We start from the raw sequence: 21,323 nt of genomic DNA on the forward strand, positions 1-21,323 counted from the left end.
CTCGGGGGGTGTTGTTGATTGACAGCCCGATGAACAGGAGCAGTGTGCCCAGGGGGCCAAGAAGGCCAGAGGCATCCTGGCTTGTGTCAGCAATAGCGTGGCCAGCAGGGACAGGGAAGGGATCTGACCCCTGTACTCAGCACTGGGGAGGCCGCCCCTCGATTCCTGTGTTCAGTTTTGGGCCCCTCACTACAAAAAGGACATTGAATGACTCGAGCGTGTCCAGAGAAGGGCAACGGAGCTGGTGCAGGGTCTGGAGCACAGGTCGTACGGGGAGCGGCTGAGGGAACTGGGGGTGTTTAGTCTGGAGAAGAGGAGGCTGAGGGGAGACCTCATCGCCCTCTACAGCTCCCTGAAAGGAGGGTGCAGAGAGCTGGGGATGAGTCTCTTCAGGGAAGTAACAATATTAATAACCATATTAACAGGTTCTGCTGAACCATCTAGTCAACACCTGAGTGGGAGAGGTGGGTGCTTTTGTACTTAGAACATTCCTCAAGGAACCAAATATCATAGAGGAGTTTCCCTACCCTTTTTTTTTTGGTTTGTGATATTTTTTTTTTTAAATGAAGCAGGGATGTGTGGGAGAGATTAGAAGGTAAGATACTTCATGAAAATGCAATACATTTAACATGATTGAATTAGAAATTTCTAGCTACAAAATACAGAAGTACATGCTGCTTTTACCAAATCCTCATCAATAAGCAGTGAACACAGAAACAGCTACAGACTTCTGGTATTCACAGATGCTATCATAAAGTAGAAGAAATAAAATACAGGCTAATCTACATCAACTAAATCTCTTCTGTTTTGGAAGCAGCAGTGCCATACACTATTTTCAAAGTGATCTGGAATCAGCCAGCCATTAACACAAAGCCCTCAAAAATCAACATTTGTAGATCATTAATCCATTTGTATTTTATAAAGGACTTGTTACTGTAAGTTTACAAGGTGCAATAGGTCCAAAATAACTTAAGAGAAGATTCTTTGTTTATTCAGAAAAGTATCTGCAGTTGGTTTTGAGCATTCATTTATTTGCTTACTTAACGACCACACACTTAGAAGCTGTATGCTTTAGTAGTAATGAAAGACAGTAGGAGCGGTGAAAGATGGCAATGAACTGTAAAAGCTCCAGCCTATTTTTTGGAAGAAAATCTGAAGGGGAAGAAAGATTGATGTGTCTTTCCAAGTGTTAACATAGCCTACAAAAAGTCTCTAGTAAATGGACCTATCCCTGCTTGTTGACATATTACATTTACTATTTCCACTATACAGTATCCCCCTGGCTGAAATGCTCAGTACTGCTCTGCAGCCTCAGTGAATTTCTGAAAAGTCTGTTCAAGTCCTTAGGATCTGCAGGACTAGAACAACCCCAGAGCTTGCTTCTTAATGTGCATGTATTACCTCCAAATTAGTTACCAGTAAGCATCACAGCTAGTACGTAAACATGAAATTCAAATGCAGGTGCTTCCATTTGCCCTTCAGAGGGCAAACCCTTTCTGCAAGTACAGGTTTGACAAATACCAACTAGGATCTCTCACTGTCAACACAGATACACCTTTCCAGAGAGAATGAGCCACATGGCTCTTGTACATTGGAGTCCATCATTTATACTGTCTTAAGGACAGTATTTGCTCAACAGAATTAGCAAATGTCAGACCAAGAAGAGAATACATAAAATCAAGATACACAATTAGTTGCTTGCAATGGGATAGATATGCTGCCTGTAAATTCCTTCACTACTGTTTAAGGAAATTAGAAGTAGTAACGCAGAAAAGTAGGACTTGATGAGATCACAGAAAAACTATGGTTTTGAAATGAAATTGGAAGGTGAACTTAGAAGTTGTATGTCACAACAAAGCATATTCCAGGCTGACATGCCAGCATGAAACTAGAACTGAAGTAAGCTATAAGGGGATAGCAAGGAAAAAAAACCACGGAGTACAATAAATTATACAATATAAGATCTCAGACAAACTATAGATAATTCATTACTAGATATAGAGTAAACAGGATCAGATCTGTTCAGCGCCTGTAGCCAAAAAAGTGCATTATTGATCTACTGTATTATGCAGGGTTTGGAAAAAGACAAGGACTCAGGACTAAGTGTTCCAGCATATCAATTTTTATATTTAGTAACAGCTGAAACAAGCAGAAATGGACACTTCATAACATTAGTACTTGCTTGTTTATTTTATGCTTCAAGATAAATTGGCTTTGTGCACCCAGAAGAGTAACATTGTCATAAAGGCCAAGAACTCAATTCCTTAATTTAATAATATTTAAAGCTTCTCTAACAATGGAGTTGAAGGTACTCCCAGCAGCATTGTCCTTGCAGCATATTACTGACACTGTTAGGACAAGACATCCATTATGGAAACTAACAACTAAGATGTTAAACCGGTCAGTCAGTGAAGTTCACCAGCTAGATTGATTAATGTCTAAAGTAGCTGCAATGTTCAGAAGCAACTGTTTTCAGAAGTCTTCATCTCTCTGAACTCCTTTTATTTGACATACCCAACATATGCTTGTGTAAATCTGTGTACGATCCTGAAATGTAAAGGCTGCTAAAGCACAACCCAAGTTTCACACTGTGTGAAAGCAGCAAAAGTCTATTCACCTTTGCATGGGACTCTTAGCAAGAGCCAAGTTATTCAGAGCTGGTATGAAAGGTCTACAAACAGGATCTAATGAGAGTTATTGACCAAGTAAATAAGCAAAACCAAATTGAAGATGAGAAGATTACAAATAATAGGCCCTCTCATTGTGATGAGTAGAAATGAAGATTTGACCTTGGGACAACAACCAATTTTATGTTCTGTTTGTGATAGATTTCACCTGATAGCAGAAGTGTTTGCCAGCCATCAGTATAATCACTAATATAAAACAACTAAAGACAAAAATCTTCATGTATTAGCACTACTTGCCTATATTTACAGTCGTAGTTAAGTTTTACTGTGGAAAATAGTGAACTCATGGCTCTAGGAATATCAATCCTGCTACTGTGACAGATGGCCTGTCAAGATACAATAACCACTGTATACCTAAACATAAAAAAAAAGCCTAAATTTATACAGCAGTAGTACCTGCCCTCCTCAGGATCAAGGATATCTTAACTGGCCATTTGAGAACTTGCTTTTTAAAACCGAAAGTATAGCTGCATTCATACAGCATGAGTAAATGCACAAAATCTGTTATCTGTGAACAGAAGTGGCTAAATACAGTGCAAAAATACCAGTGTGTCCTTATTGTTCTCTCCTCAAAAAACTATACCAACTACAACTGCAAATGAAGTTTGATGCCACCTGTCACCTAATTACACCTTATATAATGCATGTCATCAGGACTTTTACCATAGACACTCTGCAAGTGATGGCATAAGATTTAAGTATTCAACTATCTACATTTTCCTGCTCATGGAACCAGGCACAAACATCTGTAAAACTGCATGTGCTAATACAAAACCTTTCCAGATGCAATGGTGAAAATAAATTGGTTACAGCTAGACAGTCAATGAACTGCCACCACCTTTTTATTTCTCAGCTATTCCCACAGGCAGGTACTTGTTGTATGCATTGTTTTCTATAGTTCTTACACTTAGAATTTTAATTCTGAGAGTCAAATATCAACTACACACATTGGAATAGCATCTACTTCATTCAGTATGTGGAGATCTAGTACACGTAGGAAATTTTAAACATTCTCTTACATCAGCAGACAAGAGAGGACATTAAGAGTGTTCCTTAAATTACAAGAATCTGATGCCATTGGCTTTTAGCACTTCTGCAACCCACTATTCCACAAACAGCCACTCTGTGCACTAACACAGAGTGAGACAGCCTCATCTACAGACTTGTAGAGAAATAAATCCTGTGCCCACTTGCTGCTACTGGCACATTCAGTACACCAAATGACAGCTAAAGTGCTTGATACTTACAAAGACTTTGTTGTGAGAACTTCAGTGTTTTATCCTGAACTTGGCTGGATCTATATAACAAAGTTTACACTGACTTAAAAGTAGACAAAGTCCCTGAAAATGTCCTGATTAATTTCTTTCCAGAAGCTCTACATTCCCTTAGTATTACTCTTCACCTGTTCTACAGTCTGCTTTCATGTATAATTTCCCCTGTATTTGTAGAGACTGAAAAAAATACCAGATTCTTCTCTGTTCAAGAAGAGATAAAACTTAGCCACCCATAACAAAGCTGAGGTTAAATAATAGCTGTTAGAAAATGCCAGACTACCCTGCTGAGTATTGGCTGACCAGGGCCTTTGCATAAAAGCACTCCACTCTCTAATGGAAATACAATGCCTGCTCTAAGCTATAGATTCCTCTTACTGCTAACGTGCCATCTCCTCCCTTAACTCAGATGTGATGCAACAGCTAAGGTACAAGAGTTGGCATGGTGTGTTTAGAGAAAGCACAGTCACTGCCATAAAATGAGCTAATGTCTCTAATATACCAAGACACATTTTGTATCTTTGTTCTCATGGAACAGGGTTCATGGCTAGTTTTTGTTTGGTGGTAGTGGGGACATTGTTCTGTTTGGGGAGGTTTTTTTAGATGCCATGGGATCATAAAGGATCTGAACCACTCCAAAACCCATGTCATTTTTGCTACCTTTGCTGGCCACTGAGTCAATGTAACAGCTCAGAACCATTAAATGTAGTTTCCAACAAAAACCACTAAGCTTCTTTGCCTACCTTTTTCCACATATAGAAGGCTGCTATTTTACTTCACTTTATTTACAAAAGTAAAGGTCCGCAAAGAAGTTGGAAGTGGAGTACCACTGGGCGAAGAAATAAAATATTTTCATGTAAACAACTAGCACTATAGAATAGCAAAAGGATTAATGTTATATGTTGTATAAAACGGGTTTGAAGAAGCCTTTAATTTGAGACTGAAACATAGAAATCCATTATGTTTTTCATAAAGAAAGATGCCTCTTCTGTAAGTTTGTCCACAATGAAAGCTGTGGTCACCAAATGGACAGGGACTTCTCAGTCTGGGAAAGATTACTCCACATTTCTAATAAGAATCAAATTGGGAAGTGGCAATTTTTTGTCTCTTCCGGATGACAGTTATCTTTACATGCAGTATTATTTTTTTCCCCTGGAATTCTGTGGGTTTAGAAGCTTTTACAGCAAAAACATGTTAACTACTCTTTCTGGTGAAGGAAAAAAGCGCCAGATTCACAAAATGTTAAGCAAGATACACAAAGTACTTAAAAATTAACCTACATATAGTCATCACTGCTCCCACCTGATCATAAGAAATTTTTAAAGGAGACGCTACTAATACGTATGTACACATATGCAACATAAAAAATCTTGGTTACCAAAACTGAACAAAAAAACAGTTTAGACCAACAATACTTGCAAAACTTAATCAGTTTGTAAGTGCCAGTTGTTGCTACTTGAGCTCCAAACCAAAAATTGATATCAACTAGAAGTATATATATTTTTTTAAAAAAGTAAATAAATATATATTTATATATATATTTATATATATATATATATATATATTTAAAAAATTGATCCTCAAATGGACATGAGGAGCATGTAGAATCTATCCACATTACTCACCTGAATTAGGTTAAGTGGCCTGCCAATTCATGTTTTATTTCAAATTCAGCTGGCACACCACACTCATTCTGATGCCCTGCACTGACTTAGAAACATGATTTGACATCTTGAATTGCTTGTTATGCAAGGTATCTTTCTAAGTAGAAAAAAGTATTAGTGACCAATCTTTCATCAGTAAATTACCACTCAAAATTAGAAGCTGTTACAGCTTTAAGAGAAAAAAATTACACAACTGCTTTCACAGCTCCTGTACTATCCCTCAGTCCATGTTGTCTAGCTGTTTCTTTTCTTCCTCAACTTATGCCACCTAACCAAAACCTGTTCAAGAAAAATATTTTGTTGTCACTCCAGATATTGTGAGAAATAGCTGTGACTGTGGGTGGAAAGCAGATGGAAAATGCTTTGGTATACATTAAGTTATAACATGTTCAGGAAGCCTCTTCAGCTCTCCATCCTGAATTAGGAGTATGGGCATAGGCATTTGGAGGAAGGAAAGGTGTAATCTGCATCCTTTGGGGAGACTACAGGCAGTGGGGAGTGTACAAACTGACTATTACTGACAACTATGCATCTGGGAGGCAGCACAGTGGGAAGTGGAAAGCAAACAATGGAAGTGACCAGGCAAGCAGATGGAGCCAAAAAGCTTGAGGAAAAAAATAATCAAGCGACAGCTGCATTAGTTGGCACACGGTCCCCAACAGTTGGCAAAAACGCTACACGTACTTGTGAAGAAGTGGCACAAAAGAAACTGAAGCAATAAGGTCCATCTAATAAGAAGAGGCTACAGAGATCCTTTCCTTAAAAAGCATTAAAAAGATAGGAATCAGATATTATTTTTATTCCAACTCCAGATGGGAGTATTTACATGAGTCACTATCTTCCTTGTGCCTTTATTTTTCAATCTATATGAAGTGGGAATCACCTTTTTAAGATATTTGGAAAACCCATACAAATATTTTGTCACCTTTCAGTCACTTGAGACTTAACTTTTCTTTGTGCTTTTCCCACAAAAGAAATACTATGTGGAGAAAATGTGATCTAATGGGAAGACAGCTGAATAAAGTCTGAGAAGACTTGGTTTCCATGCTCAGATTTACCAGGGGCCCAAAGAGGGACTTTTAGCCTCTTCAGTTTCAGAGTCTGTTTGCCCACTTATAAAGTGAGGCTTATTACATATACTTCCCTGCAAAAGGGCTTTGAAAAAGTGAAAGGTAAATCAAGAACACCATTGCCTTGTCAGTCCAACTTCTACCTCGCATGCATTACAACAGTCTCATGCATCAATTTTTGCCCTCAGGGCCTACTGACATGCCCACAGAATGCAAACAAGGTGTATTTAGAGAGGTGGATTTCCACCCTCATTATTTAGTGGAATTTTCCAGGGTATATTTTATTGTACATATTTTCTAGGTTACTCTGTGCTATGGTATGTATGTACATTTCACAGTCAACTGCTTTATCTTAGCAACAAAGATAAGGTGAAAGAGTGATTTTGTCTCCCTTCTGCAGACAGCCCTGCACAGACTTCAGCAAGGTTAGCTACACTGAACTTAACTGTGATACCAAGTTCCTGTGAAATCCAGACCTGTATCTCCTCCTGAAAAATATGCTAGGGCACATGGAAAATAAGAAGGTGATTGGTGACAGCCAACATGGCTTCACTAAGGGCAAATTGTGCTTGATGAATTTGGTGGCCTTCTACAATGGGGTTACAGTGCCAGTGGATAAGGGAAGAGCAACTGATGTCATCTGCTTGGACTTGTGTAAAGCATTTGACACTGTCCCACACAAAATCCTTATCTCTAAATTGGAAAGACACGGATTTGATAGGTGGACCACTCAGTGGGTAAGGAATTGGCTGGATGGTTGCACACAAAGAGTTGTGGTCGATGGTTCAATGTCCAAGTGTAGAGCAGTGACAAGTGGCGTTCCTCAGGAGTCGGTGTTGAGACCAGTGCTGTTTAACATCTTTGTTGGCCCCACGGACAGTGGAATTGAGTGCACCCTCTGCAAGTTTGCCAATGGCACCAAGCTGTGTGGTGCGGTCAACATGCTGGAGGGAAGGGATGTGCCATCCAGAGGGATCCTGACAGGCTTGAGATGTGGGGCCATGCAAACCTCATGAAGTTCATTAAGATCCAGTGCAAGATCCTGCATGTGGGTTGGGACAATTCCAAGCACAAATACAGGCTGGATAAAAAGTAGATTGAGAGCAGCCCTGCAGAAAAAGACTTGTGGGTATTCGTGAACGGAAAACTGACTATGAGCCAGCAATGTGCACTCACAGCCCAGAAAGCCAACCGCACCCTGGGCTGCATCAAGAGAAGCATGAGCAGCAGGTCAAGGGAGTCAATTCTCCCCCTCTACTCTGCTCTCATGCAGTGCTGTGACCAGCTCTGGGGCCCCAACATAAGAAGGATATGGACCTGCTGGAGCAGGTCCAGAGGAGGCCACAAAGATCAGGGGACTGGAGCACCTCCCATATGAAGACAGGCTGAGAGAGTCGGGGTTGTTCAGCCTCGGAATGGCTCTGGGGAGACCTTATAGCGGCCTTCCACTACTTAGAGGGGACCTACAGAGAATATGTGCAGTGATTCTTTATCAGGGAGTGCAGTGATAGGGTGAGGGGTAACTGAAAGAGGGTAGATTTAGATTGCAAGGAAGACATTCTTCACTGTGAGGGTGGTGAGGCACTGGCACAGGTTGCCCAGAGGAGCTGTGGCTGCCCCCTCCCTGGCAGTGTTCAAGGCCAGGCTGGACAGGGCTTTGAGCAACCTGGGCTAGTGGAAGGTGTCCCTGCCCATGGCAGGGGGGTGGAACTAGATGATCTTTAAGGTCCCTTCTAACCCAAACCATTCTATGATTCTATGACCTATAGCAATGTCAGAGTTCAAAGCACAGCTACTCTACAACTCTGACCCAACTATTTGAGCACTACACCTCTTCCCTCTTCTTTTCACTGGCTGCACCCATTGCCTGTGCTGATTATGTTTCTTTTTTCTCTAGCATTTTCACATCCCAGCAGGGCCCAATGACCAGGCTAACACCTGGCCCTAAAGCAAAAGCAAAACAAAAAAGTCAAAAGATTGTAAGGTCTATATGTCAGGCTCAGATGAGAAATGAGAAACACACATATGTGCATTATCAGAGCAAAATCTGATAAGGAAGATTTTAACCAGCATTTCTTTCTCCTCAGTACAGCATTCTAACAAGACAGCACAGAACAGAAGGGATGAGGACTCTAAACCAGTTGTTAGCATATCAGCTAGGAGGGAAAGCTGCATTTTAGTCCTGCTCTTTCTGTGTAGTTGTCAGATTTTTGATGGAGACCTGGAAATAAGCAGGAAGCAGATTCTGGTACTCTGGCATCTCTTTCCCAAAATCAGGTCAAAGTACACTAAGTCTGCAAAACCATATTACTTCTTGCTTCCTTTTCCCCTCATTCTTGATCACACAGTGGCATACACTGACAGAGCTGGAAGATGGCCCCACCCAAACAATTTTTCTGCACACTTCTAGAAAAGGGAGGGATGTGCATTTACACCCTTGCAGGATGAGGAAGAAACTGACCTAGCCTTGAGTGGTCTAGCCATTACCCTTTTGTGAAAAGGGTAGGCACTATCACTAACACCATTGTGGAAAAAAACAAGTCCTGTTCATTTAGGCTCCCATCATCAGGGAATTGCTCTGTGCTCTGGATCATGAGCCAGAATAGATACCTAATGCACAGCTATTTCCAACTGCCTCAGTCTGCAATATTAGAAACATTCTTTTACAGTAGTAACTTTACATTTCCAAAATAAGGAGAAAATACCCCTCTGCACACATTACTTCCTTACATGGGATCAAACATTTGATAAGTATACATATAACAAGCACAACACAACTGCAGCAGCCATCCTTCATTCTCATCAGGTCCTCATCAGAGCAACTTCAGGTTTGGGGGGAAGGGGAAGGGGAAGGGGAAGGGGAAGGGCGGAAACCAAGGGGCAGGTATGTTCAGGAGCTACTGTAGATCCCTTAAGAGATGCCCAGAGAGATGGAGCAATCAATTCTGCTGCTTTTTAGATGCCGAATGAGAGTACCTCAAGTAAGAAAAAAGCCTTTAAAAAAATAAATTAAAACAGTAGTTGCAAGCACACATAAAGAGCATGTGTGTAAAAGAGAAGGTTATAACCTTTCATTAACTCAGATTCATCTGAATAGTTTTTAATACAGTAAACTCTTACTGACACACTCTGAAGGCTAAGATCTTGCTGTGATTTACCTCAAAGCAATTTTTTATTGTCAGTATTAAGTTGCTGATAAAAATAAGGGATTGAAAATGTAAAGTGCTGACACAACCTGAACTACAGAGTTCTGCACAGTATAGTGGCATAGCTATAATTAAAAAGACAGCCTACATCAAGTAAAAAGCTTCACTGCAAACCTTTTTAGTGGATCAATACAATATCATCAGTGATATCTCAATAGGGAGGATAAAGGAAAAAAAAGAGGCTTCTTATGGAATTAAGAAAAATTATATGCATTAATAAAAAAATATATATCTTTTGAAGTCCATGGAGAGCAAGTTGTTAAATTTATAGTCCGATTCTAATAAGCAAAGCATAACATACCAATATCCTAGATGTTTGTTTCTCTATTTTTCTTGTACTACACTATAACTGCTAAGAGAGTTAAGGCAACAGATAAAACGCTACTAAAATTGGAATAAAATCAGTGCTGGGGAAATGACTTTCAAAGTTTCAGAACAGAAGCTTTAAAAAAATGTACAAGAAAAAAAGGCTTTGCAATCACTTTACCAAAACAGTGAGGAGAGTATAGCATTCAACTTATGAGGACATAAAGTATTTTTAAGCAACAAGAAATGTTCCAAGGATGACCAGAATGGTTCATACTGGATCAGCCTTATTCTTGATGTGTCCCTGAATACCATCTATTAAGGCCTGTAAGTCAACAAGCTCTAATTCACAGCATAAAGTCGCAAAGAGTGAAGTCTGGTACTCAGCGAAATGAAAATTTATTCAAAGGAACAGCAGGAACATTAAGCTACCAGTAGGTAGGAAGTTTCTTGGAGGGCCTTTCAAACCAGCCAAACCAAGCACGTGTGTTTCCTTTTTGTTCCAGTGATATTACTGCTTAAAAATCTGAAGATCTCTATTGCTGTGATAACATTCCACTCTCCACGGCTCATTGCTATCTTCTGTAATTTACTGAGTAAAGAGCAACCAGGGGAGTTGGGCTGGAGTGAGGGGGTGGAATTGGGGGCAGAGTTAAGATTGTATAAGAGAAGTTGGCTTGATTAAAACTGACAATATTGAATTTGAACCCCAGAATCCCATAATACTTAATCCTATTAACAGAACTGTCTGTATTGTAATACCATTTGTAAAAGAATGATTATACTCAAATCAACTTGCGATGTCAGTCTGTTGGGATGAAGAAAAACTCTACCACTCCGTTAAACTGTCCCAATTAGGACTTCTGAGAAATCTCATTTATTTCTGAAATTGATCTTTTTTTCTAAGTTCAGCTTTGACCAAGAAGACATTGCAATGGTTTTACTATATCTTGCATTGCTGCTGTTCTGATAATGACAATATCGATGGCAGTAATAGCATTTTACCACAAAACGTTACTGTTTACTGGGTTGTCATCATTTTTCCTGTTTTCTCAGCAGCAGGAAAGAAATTATGTGCTGCTGTTTAAAAAAAAAAAAAAAAAAGAGAAACCACTTTAGTCTGGTAAAGACCAAGGAAAATTGAAATACTAATATAGAAAGGAATCTTTAAAGAGTTAATAGATGACAACGCAACGAATACTGGATTAGGGCTTTGTGGTACAGAACAGCCTGCATGAAGGGAACGAGCAGTATGATTTAGCTCAGAATACTGTTACAGTTGAACCTCAAACTCAGGGTTACAGCACGGGTGCAATCCTGTGCTGTGCTGTGCAGATGGTTTGACTAGATAATCATAATGGTTCCTCTGACCTTAAAAATCTACTTGTCCTTTCTCCCTCTGCTCAGTTCCTTGGTCTAGTATCTTGTCTCCCACACACAGAAGGCTTCCTCCCTCTTGGTTCTGTACCCTTGACACCATCTCCTCATTCGAACACCACCAAGGAAGGTTCTCTGCCTCATGATTATTCAGGAGAAAAGGTCTGTTGGTATTTAAACTTATTCCTTGGGGTATTCACAGACCATTTTACCCTCTCTGCCCTTCTGATTACAGCAAGGTATCTTTTCTGAATGCCATTTGTACCATCACACCCCTCCAGCCTCTCCCCTGTAAGTCTGCAAGACATTTCCACTGTTAAACTGCTGGCAGACAGAACAGCCCACCTATGCTGAGAAGGACCAGTTTAAAACAAAAAATACCCCCACCACATAAATCAAAAATCAAAGGCCACCATACTTTAGAATTCAGCAAAGTCTTCTCCTGTTATAATTACACTAACTTCTTAACCCAGAACGTGGATGTAAGATGGCACAACTGAAGAAGCTCCAAAAACCACCTATGTGCTCACTCAGATTAAATACTTCACACCATTGTTACATGACAGGTTACTTGGTTTTCTTGTGCCATAGGCAAAAAGAGGTTCCATTTAGACACATTAGGACTGCTATCTAAAATGCAGAATTATGATCACAAATTTTATTTCTGAGAGAATGAAGCCCAACATTCAGATCCCATGATATGTTTCTAATGACATAAATTTGGAGAGCAGCAGGAAACAAACAAGAAAACACAAATCCAAACTGTCTGCAAAAACAAAACCAAAACGGTGATTCAGTAGCTGTGCAAGATTAACACACACATAGATAATAGGAACAGTGCCTTACAGCAAGGTTTTCCACCCTCCAATAAAATCCCTATTTCTAGTTCCTAGTTCCTTATAATTTACTGCTTCTCGCCTTAGTGACCCATCCTTAGCTTCCTCAAATCTTCCTCCAACTTCATGCAAGACTCCTATCTTTAGGGTTGGTTTTTTTTTAATATTTCTTCTTCTCCACTACTGGTACCTTTCCAGTTTGAGATGAGAACTAAACATAGAAGAATACAGTCATCTACATTCTTATAAAACCACAGAATCACAGAATATTTTGGGTTGGAGGGGGCCTTAAAGATCATCTAGTTCCACCCCCCCTGCCATGGGCAGGGACACCTTCCACTAGCCCAGGTTGCTCAAAGCCCCGTCCAACCTGGCCTTGAACCCTGCCAGGGAGGGGGCAGCCACAGCTTCTCTGGGAAACCTGTGCCAGTGTCTCACCATCTTCACAGTGGAGAAGCATGTCTCACTGTTCCTACTGAAATCACCAGGAAGTGGATGGAAGCTGTTAATCAATCTGGTCAATTACTCATTAAGTAATGTGGTACAGAAGCCCTCAACTAATCTGAAAGGTCAGGAAGAGTGAGAAAACCAGTTTAGAAGATCATTATCTTTTGTCTTTAGCTACACAGGCACTCAAAAATAGCAAAGCACTCACTGCAGACCAGGGGAGAGTTCCACTTCACAGTTCTGCATTAGAAACAGCCGTTGCTTGTTGCCAATAACCCAACCCTATGATATAAGATCACTAGAAATAACTTAACTTAGTTACGTTGCTCCCAGTCATGCAAAATTTCACTCATTTTCTAGCCTTTCTCACCAATTTAAACACACCCAAGTATGGAGCAAGCTCCACATGACCCCCAGAACTGCTCCCCTGCTCAGCCAATCTTCCTCTGAAACCATCTGCTCCTCAGAGCAAGCACTGCCCAAATGAAAGCCAAAACCCCGCTTGCTCTGCCACAGACCAGCTGGGGAGGTTGAGCTGCTTCTACTTTCAGTGGAGACTGATGATACCATTATAACGTATGTTTTCTACTGATTATGCCATTATAACATAAGTTTTCCATGTCCAACTCTTCATCGAGTGCTACCCATATCACCGTAACACAAAATCAGAATGGAACAAAGGTCTACACTCCGTTTCCATAATAGAGAAAATATTCAAGCTTCTCAAAGGACCAAAATATTTTGAAAGTGTTACACAGTGATTTTCTTCATTTAATTTTTACAAAGAGATCAATAAACAGAACTGTGGGGTTTCTCCTATTAGTAACAAGCATTCATAATATGGTAACACTTTCAGTTCCCCTAGAAGCTAGTATGGTTATGTAACGCATCACATGCACACAAAAACCTAGTACTATCACATTTCAGCAAAATCAATTTAAACTAGATTGGTTAAAAAATCCAAGTCCTTCCAGGAAACATAATTTTGTCAGTATTTCTCTGGGAAACACCTCTAAGAGTTCTGTTAAAGCAGACAGAAAGTATATTAGCAGCATTGATTTTTATAAAAGTCAATATCATTCTCTCATATGCTTTTTTTAAATAAATTTTTAAAATAATTTAATTTGGTGGAAGATTCCTTTCGCTGACACTTTGGGAGACACTTTAAACATGCAACACATTCAGTCTACAGAATCATCCCACTAAATGGCATGCACAATTAAATCAATTTTGCAAATGTTGAGACCTAATTACCGAGGTTAATTTCCAACAGTGAACATACCATTTAAGATAAAGCCAGTTTCTTTGCAACTTTAATATAGGTTTTTATTATAATGTTTAGACTAATGTTTCACACACTCAAATTCTCATGACAATTCCTTTAGACAACAAGTCCTTTTGAGGGCTATTGTAGCAGATACCACTACAAATATCTTCTGGCTGAATAAGACAATGGAAACTCTCATTTTAAATCTGGCAAAGTGCTGGCATTTGTTAACTGGAGCACCACTGACATGCCAAGACCCTGAGTAAGGACTAGCTCCCCCATTCATGCTGACTGTGACTGTGAGGCAGGAGTTGGGAGCCAGCACCAGGGCGTGGCAGGGAGCCGTGGGCAGGGCACTGGGGCAGAAGCACCTTGGACTGTGGTACCCAAGAGCTGCCAACACGTGCTGGAGGGACTTCAACAAGTCTCCAGCTGAACTTTCAGACTGTTAAATTTCAGTTTCAATGATTCAATACTACTATTCAATTAGTCCTTACTCCTTTTCCTCCGATAATGCAACAGTACTCCCGCAGCACGTATTATCAGTATTTACTACCATTTCAGTAACATCACCCTCAACAGAAAGGCCCTTTTTTCTTCCTTGCCCTAGATATGGTTTCACAGAGTTGTATGTTTTGCAGTGCAGTTTTGCACACAAAACACTACTATTTTACAAAAAGAGCATATTTTCCATTTTCTCTGAAAAATGCAATTCTTTCCAATTATTTTCATCAGTGATTTACAAAGATTTTCCTCTCGCACTTCAGAACTTAATTCTTTAGCTCTTTATCATTGTGTTTAGAATCACAAAACAGATCACATGAACTTTCTCTTTTATAATATACAAAATTATGGTGGCAAAATTTCCATGTAGTATAAACTAACCTTGAGAAAGATGTATAAAAATAAAAACAAAGTAAAAGCAAACTATTAACCTTATTTTTCTCATCAAGTTAACTCCTTTAAATGGAAGTGATTTTTAATTATTCTCTATCTTAAGCTAATAGTTGTGTTTCCTACTGCCAAGGCAATTTGAAGTAAATAGTTTAAACACTGCAAGATTGTTGCCTCCCCACTGAATTACTAAACTCAATAATCACTAAGTAAATCCTGCAACCTGGGCTCACTGAAGTGTTACCCCCTACCACCATCACCACCTTTGAACACTACTCCTTTTCAGGTTCATAAAACATGCTTGGGCTCATTCTGCTACTCCAACACAATGACCAGTTCCTTCAGACTGAAAAAATGTACTGTATGCTGAAGAAATGGGAATTTGGGTTTCTTTTCACATGTATAAAATTGGTGAGATAGAAACCTATTTCTGCAAAGGGACTCATGTTCATTTCAAGGTGTAAAAAGCTGAAGCAAACAAACACACACCAACAAACCTAAACCAAACAGGTGAGAAGAATTTGAATGTCAAGCAATACACTACATGGACAAACACGGAAACAGTAGTATATTCTCCTCATTAGGAAAAAGGTGTAACAAATTATATGAGCAAGAATCAGTTTTCTTGTGGTTACCTTCTCTGAGATATAAATGGAAAACAAAATTTAAATCTACTGGGTTATAGCAAATGTTTCTTGCTCACTGCTTTTTATCGAGTGAGAACTGGCTGAAAGATCTTAACTTTTTAGTTTAATCATTATTAGGTTCAACAATTTCAAATCCAGCCACCTTGATTTACTTCAGGCCACTTAAATCACTATATATATGATCACTTGAGAAATTGTTACATATTTGATCGCCTACTGATGCACAGCATATTGATGTCCTCAGGCATCATCCTCCTAACTTCAGCATACTGAAGTTATCTTTGAACTGTTTCTTACTCTGAGGTCCATGAGAAACTCTTCTACTTCCTGATGCAACTTTTTTCCTCATCAGTTTTCACTCCAAAATAAGCACAACAACAATTAAAAGCCATTTTTAATAACGGAATTGGTTTTTTTGGTTTTATGCTTCCATTCTTATATGATACAGCACGTAACAGCGACAAGCACTCAAAAGGGCATGTTTATTCTTGCACTATTCCAGTAATGGATTAAGAACTTAGACATTTTTTAAACTTAACAGAATTAGGTATATATTAATAATCACTGTAACATACTCTGTGCTCATACTACTGTCCAATTAACCTGGACGTGAATGATGCACTACACATCTTAAAAGCTCTAAGAGTTTAACAACACATTTCAATTTTATCTGCCTAAAACAGCTTGGTCCAAAAGGCAGACCCAATTAAGCTCCCCAATTTCATTCACTGGATCACAGCTCCTAATGACTTTTTCTACAGTAAAATCCATATTCTGATACTGAATGTTTTTTGTTTATTTTGGTCTGGTTTGTCTTCTAATTAGAGCCAGATTTCTGCTTCCAAAGCATAATATATTAACAGAAAAATATGACATTTCATAGCAATCCTCAAAGAACTGTTGTATACTCTCCTCCAGAAACATACTTTGAATACGTTTAGCATGGACCAAATTCTCAGGAAATGCATAAAGCACATGTATTAATGTGTTTTAAGTGGCTATCAGGAAAGTGGATAAGCTGACATGCATAAAGTTGACTAAGACAATTTCCAATTCTACACAGAAGGATTTTACAAAGAATCCAGAATCTGAAGAGTCCATATTTTAAAAATTCAGTTAATTTCCAAAGTTACTGGAGAATACAGCTAGAGAAATTTTCATTCTGACAAATGAGATGTTACATCTTTGAACATCTAGCAGTTTCAGAGCAACTCGAGGCTGCAATCAAAACATCCATTAGAGTGCTCCACGTTTCAGAACAAGCAAGCAAGTGGTTGTCAGTGCAGCCAGTAAATCACCTGATCCTATTACAAAATCAATTACTGCAGCACATTTCTATTGCTACACAACCTGATAATGGCAAAATGATATTGGATAGCTACTGCAAGGTCAAGAAAACTGCTAAGAACATCTGAAATTTGTCTTTTTATCATGTAAGTCCAAATTATACAGCATCCTTTTAATGGCATAGTTAAAATTTAAAATATAGTTACCTTCTTCGGCTGATTGAGACATTCAATGGATAGTCTCTGCAACTGCTCTGATGTATGACTGCAAGATAGAAGATTGGAGCAGCAGGTCGAACAGCCCAGCCTCTTCATTAAAGAAGAAATAATGCTACAGCCACAGCCACACATTGATTTGCTCATCAGAGTTTATTCTCAAAGAAATTAGGACCGGTACTGTCCCATAAACACTCGAAATTGGCCAGTTGCCTCATTCTGCAGCTCCCTGGCTGAAGTTAAAGACTGCTAAACAGAACGGAAGAAAAAAAAAAAAAAAAGTGTTTCTCAAAAAAATGTCAGCCAGTCTCATCAGCAAGTAATACCTCACATTTAAAAACGTGTATGCTTTTCCCTCTACTCCTCTTTGCACAATGATCTGCTTTGAAAAGACAGACAGCTGTTTAACAGAAGAGTAAATTCAGGGATGGCAATCTCTCCAAACTGCTCGCTGACTATTCCTTCTGTGGCTCCTTGTCACTTCAAGTCTGTTTTACCCTCCCAGCAGCGCAGCCTATCCAGCCTGGGCCCCGGCCAGAGGTGGCTACGCCAGCAGCCAACAGCCAAGAGCCCCACCCCACGCAGAACCACGCGCTCACCCACAGCATCCTCTGCTTGCCCACAGCATCCTGCCGGCAAGGGCCTCCACTCCTCACCAGCCACAGCACAGAGCAGGTTATTACACACGTTCAGAGCTGTCAACCTTTTGTAACACCTCTGCTTGAAAAGGACCTTCCAATTACACAGGAGAACAAGAAGACTTGTCTGACTGGTACATTCCGAGACTGACTACCTCAGCGTCTGGGAGAAAAAAAAAAAAAAAAAAAAAAAAAAAAACAAACCAACCCACACCACAACACAAAAAGTCTTCTTGAAAAGTCAGAATGCATGAGAAAAATGCTACCCAGGTCTACGAAATCCTGAAATAAGAATGGCTGTTACAAAGCTATGTGAGAACAACACTAGGAAAAGCCAACAGAAATTTAAACCCTGGAAGAAACAAGCATGAGAAAATTTACAGTAGAATGTCCAAAGGTACCACAACCAACTCTCAAAGCAAGTTAGAGGCAGATCATATACGCAGATTTAATAAAGTCTTCGAGGAGCCCTTCACTCTGAGAAAAACAAAAAAGGCAAAACTAATTCAAATGAGCAGACATAAACAGGTCTTCTAACCTTTAAAAAGAAGTATGCTCTGCTCAAAATATAATACTGAATACCTCTCTAATTTAAGACATGCAAGTAACTTACTGCTGGAAATTTTCTCATTTGCAAGAGATACTAATGTAATCACTATATATTCCTCTTTCCTTTCCATATGAAAAAAAAAATGCAAGTAATACTGTAAAAAGCTCACTTTAATCAATTTAAGATGGTATACAATACTATTTCTGAAAGTAGAAGGTCTCACATTAACACAACTGCTTAACCTGATTATGGGATAATCTGACTTGAAATAATTGTCACTTAGATTTATAGAGCTATCAGTGCTTGTTCAATAGTATCCTTTTTAGCAAAAGGTTAAGAAAATACAAGTGATGTGAAAGCAGCTGAAATGAATACTGTTGCAAAAAAACTTCTCATTTTCACACTGCATTGAAAGCTTAATTTCTCTCCTGCTCTCTCCTCTTCCCTCCCCTTTACTCTTTCTCTCTCTTTCCCCCTCCCTTTCCTTGGTTTAAAGCTGAACTGAGCCTCTCCCTTCACCTTGCTCTGCCCTTTTGATAATCATGTTTCTATTAAATCAGTTTCCAGTAGGATCTGTATACAAGCATGCACAACAAATTGAATGCTAAAAAAAAAAAACCTTCGGTAGATAAAGACTATAGATGCAAACAAGCAAAATAATGCAGTAACCTTTTACTCGCCTGCTGGAGGTACTGTCTGCTGCATAGAATTTTAAATCCTCATCTGCAGATGCAATTGAGCTGGTATTGCCAAGGACTTTGCTCTTCCTGTGCTGATTCTACACGGCTATTCATTGAAAGAGCACATTATATAGAAAATTTAAAGTAATATCAAGTGAAATTACTTAAATGGCTTGAAAGGAACCAACTTCCAAAAAAAAGCAGCTATAGCTGTGACCAGCCACATTTCAGAGATGTCAGACACATTAGTGAAGAAAGTCTTATTGCTGATGCATGCTTGCCAGCAATGTGCAGGATGTGGAAGCAGAGAGCTAATGAAAAAAATTAATACACAGATTTAAAGTGCAAGGATCACGTTCTAATGCTCAACATTTCACATGTCCTGCATTCCACAAAAATCTCTTTTCACAAGCATCTATTGTTTATAAAAGCTAAGAAAACGCTGTTAAAAGCAACCCCCACATCCCCCTACTTCAAATCCCGGTCTCTCAGTGAACTGTGGATCAGCTCTAATACAAATACTCTTACTGTACCTGTATTTCTGATAAATAGAAACACTAGCTTTTTTTCCTTTGGCAGCAATCCTTAGTTAAAGATTACACAGATATATTTCTTAACATAAAACAGACTAAAGCAAAGCATCAATATTGTGGATAATGGTTTTGAATCTAATAGGGTTAGGAAGCACAAGGGTACTTCACTAGAATTTGTATTATTCTTGGTAGAAATGAAGCGCCAGCAGTGAAGCTTGCTGTTCATTATTTATTAATTTTTCCCCTCCTCACATCAGCTTCCTTAATGTACTATTGATCCCAGGGCCCATGAAGACAGAGCCAGTGACCGACAGCCACAGTTTCATAGAATAAGTATCGGGGTTTTTTTTTTTTTTTTTTTTTTTTTTTTTTTTTTTTTGCTTATCTATGGACAGAATTGGAGTGCCACTCATAGTGACAGAGTTGATAGAGATGAACAAACTTTCCCCTGCCATCAAAAGCATCCTATAGTGTCATTTAAAACACAAAGACAGACTTGCTTAAATTTTACATTGGTGTTACCACTGTATTTTGTTTCTTCTACTTTTCTAGTGTTTTATCAGCAAAACTTTCAATACATCTTTACTCCCTACAATATGTTTCACCTGAAATTAAAATTGCTTGCTGTGAATCTTTTTTGTTACTTCCCTGCTTATAACTAAAGCATTAAATACATAAAGTCCTCCTTCATAACATTCAGTGACAGGACAGAGTCATGCAGACAGCGTCCTCAGAACTGTGGTTACCTTTCAGAATACCTGCTATTTTGATCATTATATTAGCTCTCGTGACTTCCACGAACTTAGTGAAATCCAAACTTATAAACAGCAGGTTTGTTTATAGTTTTAAAGAAACATCATACTAACAAAGCTTTCTTGCAGTATTCTCCATTTTTTTTTTTTTTTTTTTTTAAAAAAAAAAAAAAAAAAAAGCAAAGGAGAGATGATTTCATGCTAAGCTAAGGCCATACTCTCCTGTACACAAAATCTCAATGGGCAAACAGCCAGACACGCTCTTAGTTAAAGAGCCTGGATGAAATATCACTTGGACATAAAGAGTGAAAAAGACTGTAGACTATGTAGACTAAAAAATACAATGTGCAGAATATATACTTCACTTAACTGTTCACAAGATATACATCTAGAAACAATATATAAATTATGAAACAGTTACTTAACAAATAATCAAATAAATACAGCTTCGAATTGGGGGAAAAAAATCTTCCTACAAAAAGAGATTCTTGCTAAATCAGTATAGCACATGATTAATAATAAACAATTAGGGCAACACCACTCTACAATTCATTGTAAAGTATAGCTAATATCTAGATGTACAACATGCCTGATAAACAGTAAGATACTCAAAATGAAAAGAGCCAACAGGTTTATTCGTTACATATTTAGAAAACATCAAGAGGATGCAAGATAAGCTACAAATTTAAAGGGTTTGAGAAGCACAGAATATACTTTCACAACAGAAGAACAAGTTTTAAGGCAACTCTCCAAAGACAGTCAGAAACATAGTCGGCCCCTGGGGCTTATCACATGGCCAGGCCAGCTCCCCTGTTCTGTCTGCAGTCACTTCCGCTGTCTCAGAAAATAAATCCAACATGCAGAGCAACCACCTAATTATATATTTCAATAGCTGGTCAATAAAAGGGCTGGGTGGTATATTTCCTTGCAAATGAATTGATCTTCTCAAAGTTAATGCTCAAATTGTTGCTTTAAAAAAAAAAAAAAAAAGAAAAG

At 38.8% G+C, this 21,323-nt stretch overlaps 1 protein-coding gene across 3 annotated transcripts in view; it reads right to left on the reverse strand.

The window, feature by feature from the left end:
* The window catches only part of FBXW7 (F-box and WD repeat domain containing 7), a 181,879-nt gene that overhangs the window by 119,782 nt on the left and 40,774 nt on the right, over positions 1 to 21,323 (reverse strand). Inside the window, exon 1 of one of the 3 annotated variants that reach the window (XR_003398297.1) lies at positions 17,166 to 17,263. The exons of 1 other annotated variant lie outside the window; for it this stretch is intronic. The gene's annotated coding sequence lies outside the window, so the exon portion shown is untranslated. Of the gene's footprint in view, positions 1 to 17,165; positions 17,264 to 21,323 lie in introns of those variants that run through there. One more of the 3 variants, XM_026847613.1, reaches the window with a different exon arrangement.

Source organism: Athene cunicularia, assembly GCF_003259725.1.
Source record: "Athene cunicularia isolate RWA chromosome 4 unlocalized genomic scaffold, athCun1 chr4_part2, whole genome shotgun sequence".
Lineage (NCBI taxonomy): Eukaryota > Metazoa > Chordata > Aves > Strigiformes > Strigidae > Athene > Athene cunicularia.